Source organism: Bos indicus, chromosome 6 (assembly GCF_029378745.1).
Source record: "Bos indicus isolate NIAB-ARS_2022 breed Sahiwal x Tharparkar chromosome 6, NIAB-ARS_B.indTharparkar_mat_pri_1.0, whole genome shotgun sequence".
NCBI classification, from domain to species: domain Eukaryota; kingdom Metazoa; phylum Chordata; class Mammalia; order Artiodactyla; family Bovidae; genus Bos; species Bos indicus.
The window spans coordinates 92,109,739-92,127,016 of record NC_091765.1 but is presented as its reverse complement, the minus strand read 5'-3'; the positions used below and the strand labels follow the sequence as shown (position 1 = coordinate 92,127,016).

The window sequence follows — 17,278 nt, the reverse complement described above, 5'->3', positions numbered from 1 at the left end:
ACCCAGGCACCTCCGCTGGGAACCTGCAATCAGGCGGCTGCCCTGATTAGCCAAGTACAAAAGGCAGTTCGGATTACTGCCCTCCTCCCAGCCAATCGCCGGCCGGCCTGCCTGACAGCGGCGGGCACCCTGATGTCAGGGGAAGGACACGCGGCCAGAGCCCAGAACCGGTTTCTGGAGTGGCCGCGGGCACGCCGGCCCCGGGCAATCGGGGCCCGCGCTCTGCAGAAGCTGGCTCGCTGTTGCAAACAGAGCTCGTGGCAACGGGTAAGCCCTCTCCTGCCGGTCCCCACAGAACCACGATGCGAAGACGGTTAAATGGAAGGGAAGGACGATAGAATGAATGGCGCTGGGGGCGTCACTCATAGGGCGCCCCTGTCCGCTCTTCCTCCCGCCCCTTGCCAGTCCCCACTCGGGTTTCTGGGCAGCTGAATAAGTTCAATTTTTAATTAGCTATAGTTTTTGCAAGCAACAGTTTCTCACAGAAACTAGGAGGAGTGGAGGGAAACTCAACAGAAAGGACTATCTTTCTATTGTCATTGTTTCCGAAGCATAACGTTCAATACTGTTCAACCCTGGCAGACAAAAATTTATAAAAGGCCGTTCTCATAAAAAAACAAAGCAACAGCAGTCAATGTAGTACACTGGAGTGCCACGCGGCTCACCTTTGTGTGTGCAATCTTGGCAAAAAGAATTTCACTTAAACAGATCATCTGAGCCTCTGAAGCAGCAGGCCTCTGCAGCTGTATGGAGAAGCAGTGCTTGATTCAAGTTTCGGTATTTGCCCCAGACTGTAGGGGTCAGCTTAACAGTAACCATAGACACAAAGAGAGAGAAAAGGAATAGGGCACACAGAAAGAGAAAGACTCCAAGTGTGTCTGCATTCGTGGCTATGCAAATGCATTTTCATTAGTTTACGGCCGCCATGTGGGAAAAAACAAACCATGGATCCACATGTAATCTGCAAACCTCCTTGCTACAGAAACTTTAAAAGACGTCCGGATTCTTTTTTTAGATGTGGAAAGAAAGAAGGAAAGGGAGCACACACGCACGCATGCACACGCACGCGCGCACACACACACCCCATTCTGACATCACAGGGGGCATTATACTCTAAACACAGTAGTCATCTCTACTCCAGACACCAAGAAAGTCTGAAGCATCCTTGAGGATGTCAGTACATTTCAAAGGTGAGACTAACTGTATTTAGAGATTGTTCCTGTATTAACTAGCAGGACTGTCCCTCCAGAATGCTCCACTTGAATTCCAGAGCTATTTCTATTCCTATAATATGAAATCTAAGGAAACAGGATTGAGGCAGGTGTGAGATGGGAACAGAGGTGGGAGTGGGACAGAGAACCCTCTTTCAGGAGAGAAAGCTCCTCTAGATCTTACACCTTGGATGCATTCCTTTGAAAGTAACCTTTTTTTTCTTTGCAGAAGACAAAATTCTTTTTATCTTCTTTAAAAACCTTTAATTTTATTTTGGACTATAGCTGATTAACAACGTTGTGATCGTTTCAGGTGGACAGCAAAGGGACTCAGCTATACATAAACATGTATCCATTCTCCTTCAAACTCACCTCTCACATAACAGGTTGCCACGTAACACTGAGCAGAGTTCCCTGTGCTATATAGTAGGTCCTTGTTGGTTATCCGTTTTAAATGTAGCAGGGTGTACATGTCCATCCCAAACTCCCTAACTGTCCCTTCCTTCCACACTCTCCCTCTTCCCCAGGAAGGCAAAATTCTTATCCCAGTTTCATGTTTTCTTCCTCGACCCCACAGCCTCCCCAGACACCACAGCTACTCTCTATCACAGCTACTCTCACCAAACCAGAGTTCAAGGGCAGCCAGGCCACAAAATTCATTTTGAATGTGTCAAATTTAACAACCTGCTACTGCTGCCCAGGCACTGGTCTTTCCAGTGCACATGACAAATGGTTCTACTTGACATGTGTTTTTCACAACCAGCCATCTAGTACGGGAATGCCATGCCCTCCACCAGTGGAACATTCCCACTGATATAAAAGAGCCAGGAGTCCACCCCCTCTTCATTTCACCAGTAATTTTTTTAGTCTAGTTCTGCACAACCTAAGCTCACTTCAAACCTACTCCCATTCAAGCTGCCTGTGACAATATGCTCAACAGATTAGTGGCTCCAGGAATTATGTCATTGCATATGTCCTCCTGGGTGACACGTTACATTAGGAGAGATGATATCATTACGTAGTTCTTTAGAGAAACTAAAAAGAGCAGGCAAGTAAAGAGAAAAGATTGTACTGAAGCAATCAAATCACCTGTCCGTTCACAAATTATGAGATGGATAAGGGAACCATTGTTATATTTACAAAGAATGAATACCTATGTAGTATTACACTGAACCATACAAAACTATCAGTATTTGACAATTTTTGGTAGACTACGACGGCAATTTCATGTGATTCAACCTGTAGCGGAACTATAGTCAAATACTATATAACTAGGACTTAATTATGTGACAATGGGTGCTATGTTGTATTCTCTAACCATCGCAATTCTATAATGTAACACTGTGATTACCGTTACAGTTTTACAGATGAGGCAAGGGAAGCTTGGGGAGGCTAAGTAATGCATTGAACACCTCACAGCTAGCAAGCATTGGAGTGGGGATTCAAACCCTGATCATCTGCTCACAGAGCCTATACTTTGAACCACCCCCATCTCCCCATTACGAAGGAAAATTTGAATTCTGACTGTGGCATTCACTAGCTTTGTGACTCTGGGCAGATTATTACAAAACTTCTCTAAGACTCAGTTTTCTCTCCTCTGAAATGGGATTGACAAGAAACTTACCGGATATGAGGACAGAACGTGCTGACGTAAGCAAAGCACGTAGCCTAGAGGAAGAGCTCAAATGTTACCTCCTTGTGGTGGAAGGGACAGGACAGTCACTCTGCCACCTTCACCAGGACCTGAACTGACAGCGCACGGCGTGTTCTCATCACCCTTCCGTGGTGCAGCGGCCACTCACGGGCAGAAGGACAGTGCAGCCTGCGTGCTCGCGTCTGGAAGTGCCGCTCTTCGGATTCAGTGATGGTTACTCTGGCAAAGAGGAAGTCCTTCACGCTGGACTGTGCAGCAGCCCCCCACCACCCCCAATCTGGAAGAGAGACTCTCCACGCCATGTTGGTCCCCCAGATCTGACTCTCAGCCCCGTCTTGTATTTCCTGCTCCCTCTACTTCAGATTTCTACTGAAAATCTGCAACACTTTCACCGACACCTTAGACTTCTCATTTATCCTCTCTTAGCTTCTTTAGCAATCAGCTGTAGAGGGCTAGGCAATCCACGCTGAAAAGTACTGATGATCCAACCTGAAAGTGGAGCTGTAGAACCCGGGAGGCGGGAGGCTTGACTTTTGGCTCTGCCACTTACCTGCTAAGTGACCCTGAACGAGTCATTTTTTATTTCTGGGTTCTAGTCTTCACTAACCTAGAACATTGCTAAGTTTCTTCCCAGTACTAATATTTGTGGTGAGGAGGAAAAAAAGAATATACTAGATGAGTTTTTGAAGAAACGTGAGTTTTCCTTTTTCCTTTTCTCCAAGAGCTAATAGCTCATCTTCTCAGGCACATCCTGTTTCCTTCTGATTACCTTTTAAACACCCACAGGCAGGAGGATTTTCTGTCACTCTGTTGATAAACTTCAGACCTAGATATTTAATAGATGGCCTTGATTTCAGAACAGCAGACTGCCATGGTATTTGTCCTTAATGATTCATACATGTCCTTGTAGGGTACTCGTTTGTGGTTAGAGATGGGGGTCTATGGAGAGAAAGCCTCACTAAATAATGAAAAAAATGTAGTTTTCTTATTTTCAACTTCTTTGGGTCTGCATCTGTGCTTAACAGTTACACTGTTCTCCAGTAGTTGCAAGGTAGACTCATCCACTATGTCAGGTAGATTTGACGCCTATTGGGCACTTACTTGCCTATACTTTTAAGGCACAGCCCAGAAGCTCAAAGTTCTTTCACGGAGTATGATTTTTAGAATTAGATGTTTGTCCTCAATAGCCTGTGATAAACCATAATGAAAAAGAACGTATACAAATGTATAATGGAATTATGCTATACAGCAGAAAGTAACACAACATTGTAAATGAACTATACTTCAATAAAAGATAAGATGAAATAAATAATAAAGGCATTTCCCATAATCTACCCCCCACTGCCGCAAAATTTATCCTCAATACTCCCAGGAGGAATTGAAAGAATTTTATGAATGGAAGAAATGGAAGCAGACACTTGTCCTCTGGTCTGCTTGCTTTCCACAGAGCACTCACCACCTAACATACTGCATACTTTACATATGTATAATGTTCATTATTCCTTTTCTCTGCTCATAGGATATCAGCTCCATGAGGACAGAGGTATGTCAGACCATGGCTGAGTCCCAAGCACCTAGAGCAATGACTGGTCACATATTAGATGCTCAATAAATAAACTTTGTAAAATCATGTAAGTGATTCAGGTTAAACTGTGCCCTATACATCTCACTTTTAGAAATCACACTGTGTTATCAGCAAGAACAGTCATGATACAAAATATCACAGCTAAGGCGAGAAAAGTGAACAAATGTGGGTTCAGAAGCAGTCTAGTCCAATTCTGCAAATTCCCACATAGAGATTCCAGACTGAAGGAAAACTGGGCAGTGAGCCTAGGGAGAAACTTAATAAGCTCAGTTGCTTTTTTCTAGTCCATTTTCCTTCAATTTCATGGGAAATTGTATTTGGTGGAGAAAACTCCCAAGTGTGTCTAAAGGAGTCAGATCCTGAAGGACACGCCAAGGGAAGTGCACACAGAGCAGCTGAGCCGTGCTCACTTTGTGTTCAAGTGAGCATTTTTCAATCCCAATCTGACCGAATGTTGACATCAAGGTTGATGAGTAATGCCCATAGGTCTCTGAGTGTCACAAAAGATGTCAGTTAAGTCTGAAGTGTTATAACGCAATACCTTTCCTGTACAATAATTGCAGGACACAAATCATTTATGATACAGAAATCAGAAAGCATGATATTTTCTCATTGCTAACATGACTGATGAGAGTCACCTTTCTTGCATTTAAATCTCTATCCTTACTTTTGTGCTGCCTCTGACCACAGAGACCAAGAGGCCTGGGTTATCCTATCACTCTTAGTCTTTCTCCTGTCTTCACGTTCTCTAATTCTTTGCGGGGAACCAAGGTATTTCAGCACAAGAATATTAGTGGTCACAAGGTAGTAAATAAAGGTATTGGGCTTGGGCATCCCTTCAAAGTCCCAGTATCTCCAGTGGGGAATACCAAGCTACCATTTAGTGCTAAGAATAACAGGCAGAGGAATTACATTTGGGTTCACATTTTACCCTTGAGGATAAAAAGAAAACTCTGGAAAAGAGCATGCTGAACACAAATTACAGTATTCTTTATTATTATTTTTTTTTTTACTTTTTATTTTATATTGTAGTATAGCCAGTTAACAATGTTGTGATAGCTTCAGGTGAACAGTAAAGGGACTCAGCCATGTGTATACATGTATCCATGCTCCCCCAAATTCCCCTCCCATCCAGATTGCCATATAACATTGAGCAGAGTTCCCTGTACTATATAGTAGGTCTTTGTTGGTTATCCATTTTAAATATATCAGTGTGTACATGCCTATCCCAAACTCCCTGACTATCCCTTTCTTGCATCCTTTCCCCCTGGTAACCATAAGTTCATTTTCTAAATCCAAATTATGGTATCCTTAAAGACTCATCATGGGCTTCCCAGGTGGCTCAGTGGTAAAGAATCCGCCTGCCAGTGCAGGAGACACAGGTTTGATCCTTGGGTTGGAAAGATCCCCTGGAGAAAGAAGTGGCAACCCACTCCAGTATTCTTGCCTAGGAAATCCCATGGACAGAGGAGCCCGGCAGTCTATGGGGTCACCAAGAATCAGACACGACTGAGCCCACATGCATAATGACTCATTTAAATCTCTAGGAAAATTACACAGCTAAAATAAAAACAATGAGTAACAGGCAACAATACAGACATACACGTATTTATCAGCAGTTTCTTAGCAGGGTGCTTATTTTATATCAGGGAGAATATGAAGTACTTGACATATTTTACCTCTTCCAACAACCCTACTAGGGAGGTACTATTTTTATACCCACTTCATAGGTGAAGAATCTGAGGCACCAAGAGATTAAAAACTTGCCAGGATCACAAAACAAACAAGTGGTAATAACAAGGTTTGAACCTGGGCAGCCTGATTTCAAGGAACATGCTCTTAAACACTACTGTCTACGCCAGATCTGTCGTGACTTAGAAGTGGGATGTGGATGGCACGGACAATGTCGAGGAGTTTGGGGTATTTTTCCAGCTGCCAGATTTCTCCCTAGGGAGACTATGCCATACCGCCCCCAGCCACATATCAGCCGAGTATATCAGTTGAATGGCGCCAGCCAGCAGTAAGGAGAGAGGCTGTCAAGCAATTAGCCTGATGATAATTTGGTATAATAAAACCTGCTTTAAATCATAATTTAAACAGACAGTGTGGAGAACATTCTTCCTTTCTCTTTCCTAACCCTCCATCTTGTCTACAGTCTCAAAGGCAGTTTGAATCACACTGGGGCTGGCAAACCCACCCTTCTGGAAAAAAGAAAAAAAAAAATGTGACAGAGACACATACAGGCAGGCAGGCAGCACAGTGTGCGGTCTACTTGGGTACCTTTCCACTGGACTACATGGCCTCCTCATAAAAATTAGCAAACGATGTGCTTTCTTTTTTAATCGCTAAGTCGTGTCCAACCCTTTCAATCCCATGGACTGTAGCCCACCGGCTCCTCTGTCCATGAAATTCTCCAGGCAAGAATACTGGAATGGGATGCCATTTCCTTCTCCAGGGGATCTTCCCAACCCCGAGATCAAACCCAAGTCTCCTGCATTGGCAAGCGGATTCTTTACCACTGAGTCACCAGGGAAGACTTCTTAATTCTTCCACAAGAATATGATAAATTTCAGTTCTTAATCAGGAGCAAAATGAAACTTACTGTATTCAGTATCTGACTAGGAGTTCATGCTTCACATTATAAGGATTGGTGGTGGTGGTTTGAAGGCTGACATTAAGTATCTAGGTTCTTTGATTTTTAAAACAATTTAATGTTAAAAGAATCTGCCTGCAAGACAGGAGCCACAGGAGTTATGGGTTCGATTCCTGGATCAGGAAGATCCCCTGGAGGAGGGTATGACAACCTGCTCCAGTATTTTTGCCTGGAGAATCCCATGGACAGAGGAACCTGGCAGCCTACAGTCCATGGGGTAGCAAAGAGTTGGACATGACTGAGTGACTGACACTTTCACTTTATCTATCTTTATTTACCTAATTTCCTGGGCTTATGAGAACACTGTCGTGTACGAATATAGTGTGTGAATATAGACAAGAGGCATATTTAGATGTTGAAATTTGGATTTGGACTTTTTCTCTCTCCCTGGAAATTTGTGCAGCGTGGAAATGGGATTAGAACAGTGGGAGCTACAGAATTTGCTACAGGGGGGGGCTCCCTGGTGGCAAGTGGATTGTGTAGAGGTTGCAGGGAACTTATCTTGAAGCTGCGGTCTGCATAGTAAGTTCACTGTTTTCACTTACACCAGAGCCATTTTCTAAAGATCCTTTCAGTCATCCTTAACAAGATTGAGAAAACATCAATGGTTTGTAGCAAGGAATATTATTTTATTGGGTGGGCAACTAATGCAAATTACTGGGAGGTGGAAAGGGGAATTAAAGCTCCACTGTCTGCCAATACCACCCTCGAGTTGCCACCTCTAGAGAGGATGGGCTCATTCACCTGATGCCAAATGACTGGAAGAGTAGCAACAATAAAGGGAGCTAGAAGGCTACCTATTCAAACCACCAGACAAAGCTCTCCCAGTGGCTCATCTTTTCAGCAAATGGGGAAAAGCTGATGGTTTATCATTACTTCTCATGTAGAATGATACTATATGCAAAAATTCCCAACACTATATATATAATCTTTTACCTCAATAGCCACAGTGAGACTGACTATTTAAACTCCAGAATCAGATTGATTGGATCAATTTCTTCATCTACTTATGGTAGTTCAGAAACTCAACTGACATCTGGTGAAATACCCAAATTTATAAGGAACATCTGTTTCCAGATTGAGATCTGAACTCTAACATCCAGGATTACGTTCCACGGATAACCAGTTCAGTCAGGCATGTGACCTTTCCTCAAATCAATACCTGTTACTTAAGAACTTAAGCCATTTTTAACTCTGTACAGTTCAGTGGTTTTAAGTGCAATCATGTTGCTATGCAACCATCACCAGTACCCTTGTCCAGAACTCCTTTTGCCTTACAAAACTGAAACTCTGTACCCATAAAACAATAACTCTGTCTCCCTCCCCCAGGTCCCGCAACCACTATTCTACTTTTCGTGTCTCTGAACTGGACTACTCTAGGTATCTCATACAAATGGGATCATAAGTATCTGTCTTTTTGTGACTGGCTTATTTCACTTAGTGCAACATGCTCAAGATTCCTCAATGTTGTAGTATGTCCAAATTTCATTCCACAGTCCATAGGGTCACAAAGAGTCAGACACAAATGAAGCAACTTAGCACACACACGTGTGTACATTTGGTCCGTTGAATAAGCCTTTAGGCTTGGAAACTGTAAGAGAGGGAATAAGACAATTTGCTGAAATCTTAAAGCTGTGGTTCTTTAGGGTACATCAGAACCACCTGGAAAGCTTGATAAACCATTAGTTGCAAGGTTAACACCCCAGCCTTTTGGAGGAGGGCCCCAGATCTTGCACTGCATAGCAGGTCCTGGCTAGTGACCACACTTTGGAGAACTACTGTAATCCACCCAGGGTTGAGCCTGAAGGATTCCAATTACCAAAGACTTCCCATAGTACAAAGTAGCATAGTGTCACTTTACACTTACCATTCATCTGTTGATGGGCACTGGGTTGCTTCCAGGTCATGGCTGCTATAAACAGTGTTGCTACAAAATTGGGTACATATATCTTTTTGAATAAGCATTTTCCTGCCTTAGACAGGAGATTTGGAGTTATAGAGGGAAGGAAGCATAGAGCAGAGTAAGAAATAGCAAGAAAGTCCAACCCTTGCCATTCTAGGGCATTGTAGGAATGTGGGAGAGACTGGTGGTAAGTCACTGTCAGAACCAAGCTCAGGTTTCACGTCTCTGGTCTCAGGGAGAACAGGGCATTCATGCGAAGAAAGAGAGGGGAATATCCAGGGTGTGAAGGAATCTTGGCTCTGTTGCTCCACTAGAGACTCCAGGAGAAGGTCACTGTAAAGGAAGCCTGGCTCTGCTCAATTTAGATGGATGTTGGATGCCATTCCAATAGACTTGGAATGAGGCAGCTATGGTGGGTGAAATGGGTGAGATCATGCTGGAGTGGACCCCTGGGCTAGGGGATGTTGTGATGGAGAATTTAGCAGATGCTAAGGTGTTTGAAGCTAATGGAAGCAAGACTGCCTATGCCAGTGGGACGTTGCCAGGGCTTTCCAGGGCATTGCCGAGGCCAACACTGACCATGGATTCACCAGCTGCAGAATTCTGCCATGGAGTTCAGCAGTGACAGGCAAGACTGCAGACAGAGCCTAGCGAGCAGGCAACAGTGTGTCCAAAGACCCGTACTTGCCACTGCCACACCCCTAGACAGTATTTTGGTGAAACAGTTGGGCAGTGAAGACAGAGGATGACATCGAAGAGAGGGAGCATTTTATGTTAAAGCCTGAGAAGTACCTCAATGGACTGATTATTCAAATGATTAGATCAGGATAACTTTTAACTTGACTAGGACTAAAATTTATTGTTTCCTTGCTAACCAGCAAGTGTGAGATTGTGAGGAACATCAGATTAAGTTTTGTCAGAATAAAAGGCAACCCTTGTACACTGTTGGTAGGAATGTAAATTGGTGCAGCTACTATGGAAAACGGACTGGTTCCAAATTAGGAAAGGAGTATGTCAAGGCTGTGTATTGTCACCCTGCTTATTTAACCTCTATCCAGAGTACATCATGCGAAATGCCAGGCAGGATGAAGCACAAGCTGGAATCAAGCTTGCCAGGAGAAATATCAATAACCTCAGATATGCAGATGACACCACCCTTATGGCAGAAAGTGAAGAACTAAAGAACCTCTTGATGAAGGTGAAAGAAGAGAGTGAAAAAGTTGGCTTAAAACTCAACATTCAGAAAACTAAGATCATGGCACCCGGTCCCATTACTTCATGACAAATGGATGAGGAAACAACGGAAACAGTGACAGACTTTATCTTTTTGGACTCTAAAATCACTGCAGATGGTGACTGCAGCCATGAAATTAAAAGATGCTTACTCCTTGGAAGAAAAGCTATGACCAACCTAGACAACATATTAAAAAGCAGAGACATTACTTTGCCAACAAAGGTCTGCCTAGTCAAAGCTATGGTTTTTCCAGTAGTCATGTATGGATGTGAGAGTTGGATTATAAAGAAAGCTGAATGCAGAAGAATTGATGCTTTTGAACTGTGGTGTTAGAGAAGACTCTTGAGAGTCCCTTGGACTGCAAGGAGATCCAACTAGTCCATCCTAAAGGAAATCAGTCCTGATTATTCATTGGAAGGACTGATGTTGAAGCTGAAACTCCAATACTTTGGCCATCTGATGTGAAGAATTGACTCACTGGAAAAGACCCTGATGCTGGGAAAGGTTGAAGGCAAGAGAAAGGGACAACAGAGGATAAGATGGTTGGATGGCATACCAACTAGATGGACATGAGTTTGAGCAAGCTCTGGGAGTTGGTGATGGACAGGGAAGCCTGGAGTGCTACAATCCATGGGGTCTCAAAGAGTTGGACACAACTGAGTGACTGAACTGAACTGAACTGAACTGACTATGGAAAACAGTATAGAGTTTCATTAGAAAACTAAAAATAAAACTATCAGATGATCTAGCATTTCCACTCCTGGGTATACATGCATAAAAAAATGCAAACACTAATTTGAAAAGAAACACACAATCCCAATGTTCATAGCAGCACTATTTACAATAACCAAGACATGGAAGCAAACCAAGTGCCCATCAACACGTGAATACATGACTGGATTAAAATGAAGTGATATATATACATACAATTACTCAGCTACAAAAAAGAATGAAATTCTGCCATTTGCAGCAATGTGAATTGACCTAGAGAATATTATGCTTAGTGAAGTCAGTCAGACAGAGAAAGACAAACACTTTAGGCAATGGCAACCCACTCCAGTATTTTTGCCTGGAAAGATCCCATGAACAGAGGAATCTGGCAGACTACAGTCCATAGGATCACAGAGTTGGACATCACTGAGCATGCATGAACATAAGTGGAATCTAAAAAAAAAAAAAAACCCAATGAATGAATGTATACACAAAACAGAAACAGACTCATAGAAAACAAATTTGTGGCTACCAAACAAGAGGAGAGGAGAGACAAAGTAGGAGTATGGGGTCAACAGTACAGCTGCTGCTGCTGAGTCGCTTCAGTCATGTCCGACTCTGTGTGACCCCATAGACGGCAGCCCACCAGGCTCCACGTCCCTGGGATTCTCCAGGCAAGAACACTGGAGTGGGTTGCCATTTCGTTCTCCAAGAACAGTACAGACTACTATACATAAAATAGATAAGCAACAAGTGTACACTGTATAGCACAGGGAATTACATGCATCATCTTGTACTAACCTGTAATGCGATATAATTTGCAAAAATATGGAATTACCATGCTGTACACCTGAAACTAGCACAATGCTATAAGTTAACTAGACTTCAATTAAAAAAAAAATTTAGATAAAGAACCTACCTGCTTTTTTCCCTGTATATCTAAGTTGTAATGTGACTAGGGTTGTTAGATAAAATCAGGGACATACTTTTATTAAAAAATTATTTGCTCATTGAAATTCAAATAAAGTGGGCATCCTGTTTTCTGATGTGCTCAATCGGCCAACCCTACATGGGACATACTATTGCATGTATATGACTTCCCTAGTAGCGCAGATGGTAAAGACTCTGCCTGCAATGCAGGAGACCTGGGTTCAATCCCTGGGTCGGGAAGATCCCCTGGAGAAGGGAATGGCAAACCACTCCAGTATTTTTGCCTAGAGAATTCCATGGACAGACCATGGGGTTGCAAAGAGTCTGTCACAACTGAGCGACTCACACACACCAAACACTGCATGTATACATATGGGGATAAAGTTATTAGAGTGTCCCTGCATCACACTGCATACTTCAACCCAGGAATCTAACCATCAACAGTCTTATTACTGCGCCAACTGAGGGCAACTGACAGAGCTAAACCCAGACTTGCATATACTGGGTTTCAAGCTCATGTTAATATTTCAGGAACAGTCAAGTAGCAGAGAAAAAAAGTTTAGGATAAAACCCACCCTGCAGACAATTCTACAAAGAGGCAATCCATCCTGAAACATACCCATCACTTTCTTTACACTATATTCAAATGAGGATATTCACATCTGAATTATCACAATACAACTTTTGGATGATTTCCAAAGTTGTGAAACGAACGTTTTTATTAAACTTTTTATTTTGTTTTGGGGTATAGCCGATTAACAATGTTGAGGTAGTTTCAGGTGAACAGCAAAGGGATTCAGCCATACATATACATGTATCCATTCTTCCCCAAACTCCCCTCCCATCCAGGCTGTCACAAGTTCATGAAATGAGCATTTTAATTATACTGTCAAGATAGCTGATGTATCTTCTAACCCTCATCCCCAGGGCCCACCATCACTGGCCACCAAGGCTTCCTGCTGACTACCAGGAGTCTTCAGGGGGCTAAGTCAGCCACATAGGCTGAAGGGCCAGCATCAACCTTACAAGGATGATGTCACCTTCTGTCCATGATTGCTGCTGCTGCTGCTAAGTCGCTTCAGTCGTGTACGACTCTGTGCGACCCCACAGATGGCAGCCCACCAGGCTTCCCCATCCCTGGGATTCTCCAGGCAAGAACACTGGAGTGGGTTGCCATGATTAGAAGGCGTCTAATGACAAGATCCACCTATCCATGTGAAAGGGAAAGTCCTCAGTCGTGTCCAACTCTTTTCGACGCCATGGACTATAGAGTCCATGGAATTCTCCAGGCCAGAATACTGGAGTGGGTAGCCTTTTCCTTCTCCAGGGGATCTTTCCAACCCAGGGATTGAACCCAGGTCTCCCGCATTGCAGGCAGATTCTTTACCAACTGAGCTATCAGGGAATCCCAGGAAAGTGCTGATCAATTGTCACAGAGATAACAGCATTGGGAACACATTCCTTTATGGTAAGATACTGATCATCTGCGTGATCACTTTTAAAAATATGAATAATAGCTTTATTTTCGGAGAAGGCAATGGCACCCCACTCCAGTACTCTTGCCTGGAAAATTCCATGGATGGAGGAGCCTGGTAGGCTCCAGTCCATGGGGTCGCTAAGAGTCGGGCACGACTGAGTGACTGACTTCACTTTCACTTTTCACTTTCATGCATTGGAGAAGGAAATGGCAACCCACTCCAGTGTTCTTGCCTGGAGAATCCCAGGGATGGTAGAGCCTGGTGGGCCGCCGTCTATGGGGTAGCACAGAGTCGGACACGACTGAAGCGACTTAGCAGCAGCAGCAGCAGCAGCAGCTTTATTTGTGTACTTGTGCCCAGTTGCTAAGTTGTGTCTGACTCTTTGTGATTCCATGTACTGTAGCCTGCCAAGTTCCTCGTCTACGGGATTCTCCAGGTAAGAATACTGGAGGGGGTTTCCATTTCCTCCTCCAGGGGATCCAACCAGTCCAGAGATACAACCAGCATCTCCTGCATCGGAGGCAGATTCTTTACCACTGAGCCACCTGGGAAGCCCTGCTGTTTTGTATCAGTGTAAGATGATATTGTTCTCTCAAAGGACTTCAACTGTTCTATGTCTTTGGAGCTTTGCAAGTCATCCGCCTGCAAGGTTCTGAGGGAGCAAGAAATGGAAAGGCAAATTTGAATGACAAACCAGGAAAGAGGTGTAAAGGAACAATTCCTAGGAGAGATTCGAGAGAGATGGGGTGGGGTGTGCAGAGAACAGTGGGTACTGAGATGGGGAGAAGCAGGGGGCTTCATTAGGGTGCTGGCTAGAACAGAGAACAAATACAAACTGCATCTTCTTTGGAAGTTGGGTTAGTCCACCCTGCAATGGACAGAGTCTTCTAGGGCTATGGCTAAGTACTCACAAGTTTAGCACTAGCATTCAACCTCATTTAGCAAGCATCTGCTATTTGGGAGAGAACTGATAAAAAATGGTAGATGTTCCAACATCTCAATATTAATCATGTATTTTAACCATTGAAAAATTATAAAACAAGACTTTCCTGGTGGTCAAGTGGTTCACAATCCACCTGCCAATGCAGGGGACACAGGTTTGATCCCTGGTCCAGGAAGATTCCACATGCCGGGAGGTAACTAAGCCCATGCACCACAACTGCTGAAGCCCAAATGCCCTAGAGCCCGGGATCCACAAGATAAGCCATTGCAATGAGAAACCCACGCATGATGAGTAGCCCCCACTCGCTGCAACTAGAGAAAGCCCATGCGCAGCAACGAAGACCCTGTGCAGCCTATATATGTATATAATAGAACAAACTGTGATTGGAATCAAGTTACGGGGGTCTTTTGCTTTGTTTAGAAAGAGTAAAAAATGATATGCCTGTATTCATATCATAATAACCATAAAACCTCCGTCACTTCTCCCTTCTTGCTGTGTTGTTTCTATTTTTATTGGCATGTGGACTTGCTCCCATCAAATGAGCTAGACAAGATGGGAGGGTTAATTTATTTAAGGGAATGTGGATAAACAATGCTGAGAAAACAAAAGGCACCAGTGAGTACTGTCTTTAAAATAAAACAAATAAAAGTGGTGATGGAACCCAACCGTGGTTGCCCAGGGGCTGAAGAATTCATGCTGGTATGGGGGTTTGAGCAACCACAGAAAACCAGCTCGCCTGCTCCTCTGAACACCTACTGACTCAAAAGCCTGGACGTTCATGTAAGACAGGCTGGAGCTCAAATTCAAAATGTGTTCCCTTGGCCAGGCTACCCTATTAAAAAGTTTGTTTCCTCTTCCATATAATAGAGTAATAATAATACCTATTTCAAACACATTACATTTATCTTGTGCTTTATTTCTATTCTTATTACATCAGCTCCACCTGGGATCATCAGGCATTAGATCCTGGAGGTTGGGGACCCCTGGCTTAGAACATCCAAAGCTAACAGGTGAGAGCTTGTAAGAATTATTTCTTTAGAGGTGGCAGGCTAACTAGTAAATCAAAATTGATTCCTAGAGATAACATTTTGCATTTGACACAAATTAACCCACTTCTTCAGAACTTACTAAAATCTTACAAATATGAAGGCTCGGTGGGCCAGTTCAGTCACCTCATGTATATTCAGTGTCAAGTGCCCCCATACTTTTATCCCATGTCCTTAATTTTAAAATGTTAATTCCAAGAAATTTTCATTCTAATACCACTCATGTCATCTGCATTTAGGGGAAAGGATTGGGGTGCCATGAACTATGACACAAAAGAGGAGACCTCTCACTATTGCAGGACTGTTCCAAAACAAAATCAAAGACAAGCCTTTTCTGAACATTCTGCTGAAAGGTCTGGAAGTTACATTTGCAACTCTATGATGTCTCGTAAACTCACAAGTGTGCACAGAGGAAAAATGAAAGACAGATTAAACAAAGGAAAACACTGTGGGTCTTACATTTCTGAACGTGAGCTTATTTTTCTGTTTGTTAGGATCTTGTGGAATGACTTGGAGTTTCTGACCTCTGCCCCTGATTTTGAGACAGTGATGGAAAGGGGATGAGGAGTCACGAAGCAAAGGTTGAAAGGGCCCCGAATCCAAACACACTCATGGGGATGCAGCAGACACCCAGAGTTCCCACAGGCCCCCGAGGGCCCCCAGGCCTCATCCAGTCCGCACTGTTGTTACGAAGGAGTCAGATGGGAAATTGTGTAAACAGAGTGACGCAGAGGCCATTCCTGCTTAGTGACCTGGACCAGGAAGACCTATTTTTAGAAACTGCTGCAAGCCATCATGCCCTTGGACAGAAGGCAGACCGAACACTATTGCTATTTTTGAACACTACTGTGCACTGGGGTTGTGTTCAAAAATGTTTGTGAAAGAGCTCCGAGAAGACAAAAATCATCTCCAGTCTCTATTTAAGGTTGAAAATCTGAATTTTGAATTTCACTTACACACCACGGCCAAAAAGAGGCATGGAGCTAGTCTTTCATCTCGAGGAATAACCATGGAATCGCTCAAATTGACACTGATCCCATCATTTGAGGTTCAGTGTGGGCCAAAGAGACAAAAAAAGATCCACAGGAATGACTTCACAGCCAGAGGAAGTCTGCGGTGCGTCTCCCAGCAGCGCAGGCTGTGTGCTTCAGGGGACGTTAGAATCACTTGGCCAGTTCGCTACAAAAACAGGCTCCCCCCCTGCCCCAGACAGTCTGATCTGGGGGATGCAGGGATTTGCATGTTAAACAGGCACCACAGCTGATTTTGATGCAAGTTGTTTAAATGTGTTTCACACATTGAGGAATTGTTATGGGAAGATGACATGATACATGAAAGATGATGAAGAACGAGAGGGGAGAATCATCACATAAAACAGAAACACACCAAATTATCAGTTCCTTGCACCGAGGAAGGAAAAGCCATAAGATGAAAGGAAAGAGCCTGGCCTTGGAGTTGTCACAGGAGCCCTGACACGGCTGACTTGTGTGTAAGCAAGCTTGGCTTCTCTTCCTAATTCTGTGTCTCTGGTCCTGGAATTTAGGTGGTAAAAATCCACCTGCAATACAGGAGACCCTGGTTCAGTCCCTGGGTTGGGAAGATCCCCTGGAGAAGGGAGCGACAACCCACTCCAGTATTCTTGCCTGGAGAATTCCAGGGACAGACCATGGGGTTGTAAAGAGTCAGACACAAGTGACTTTCACACTCATTTCCATTTCTGGGTGCCTCGACTTCCATAAAGCAGGCAGCAGTTTCTCCAGAAAGATCCCTCGGGGGGTCAGGAAAGGTGCTTTGTCAGTGACCTCTGACCCCCACCATCGTAAAATTCTCTTCCATCTACAGTCAGCAGCAGGTGACCTTTTCCCCTTGCTTTCTTCTTCTGACAAATTTGATTTCAGTCCAGTTTGGGTTTGACTTTCACTGGCGGGAA

General features: G+C 43.7%; 1 protein-coding gene and 1 long non-coding RNA gene across 4 annotated transcripts in view; one reads left to right on the top strand and one right to left on the bottom strand.

Moving 5' to 3' along the window:
* Positions 1-17,278, bottom strand: part of SHROOM3 (shroom family member 3) — a 331,372-nt gene that overhangs the window by 182,364 nt on the left and 131,730 nt on the right. The window lies entirely within an intron of this gene.
* On the top strand, positions 148-4,181 carry LOC139183653 (uncharacterized). The gene is made up of 2 exons (XR_011567237.1): positions 148-267; positions 2,571-4,181. It is a non-coding gene; the product is annotated as an uncharacterized lncRNA (long non-coding RNA).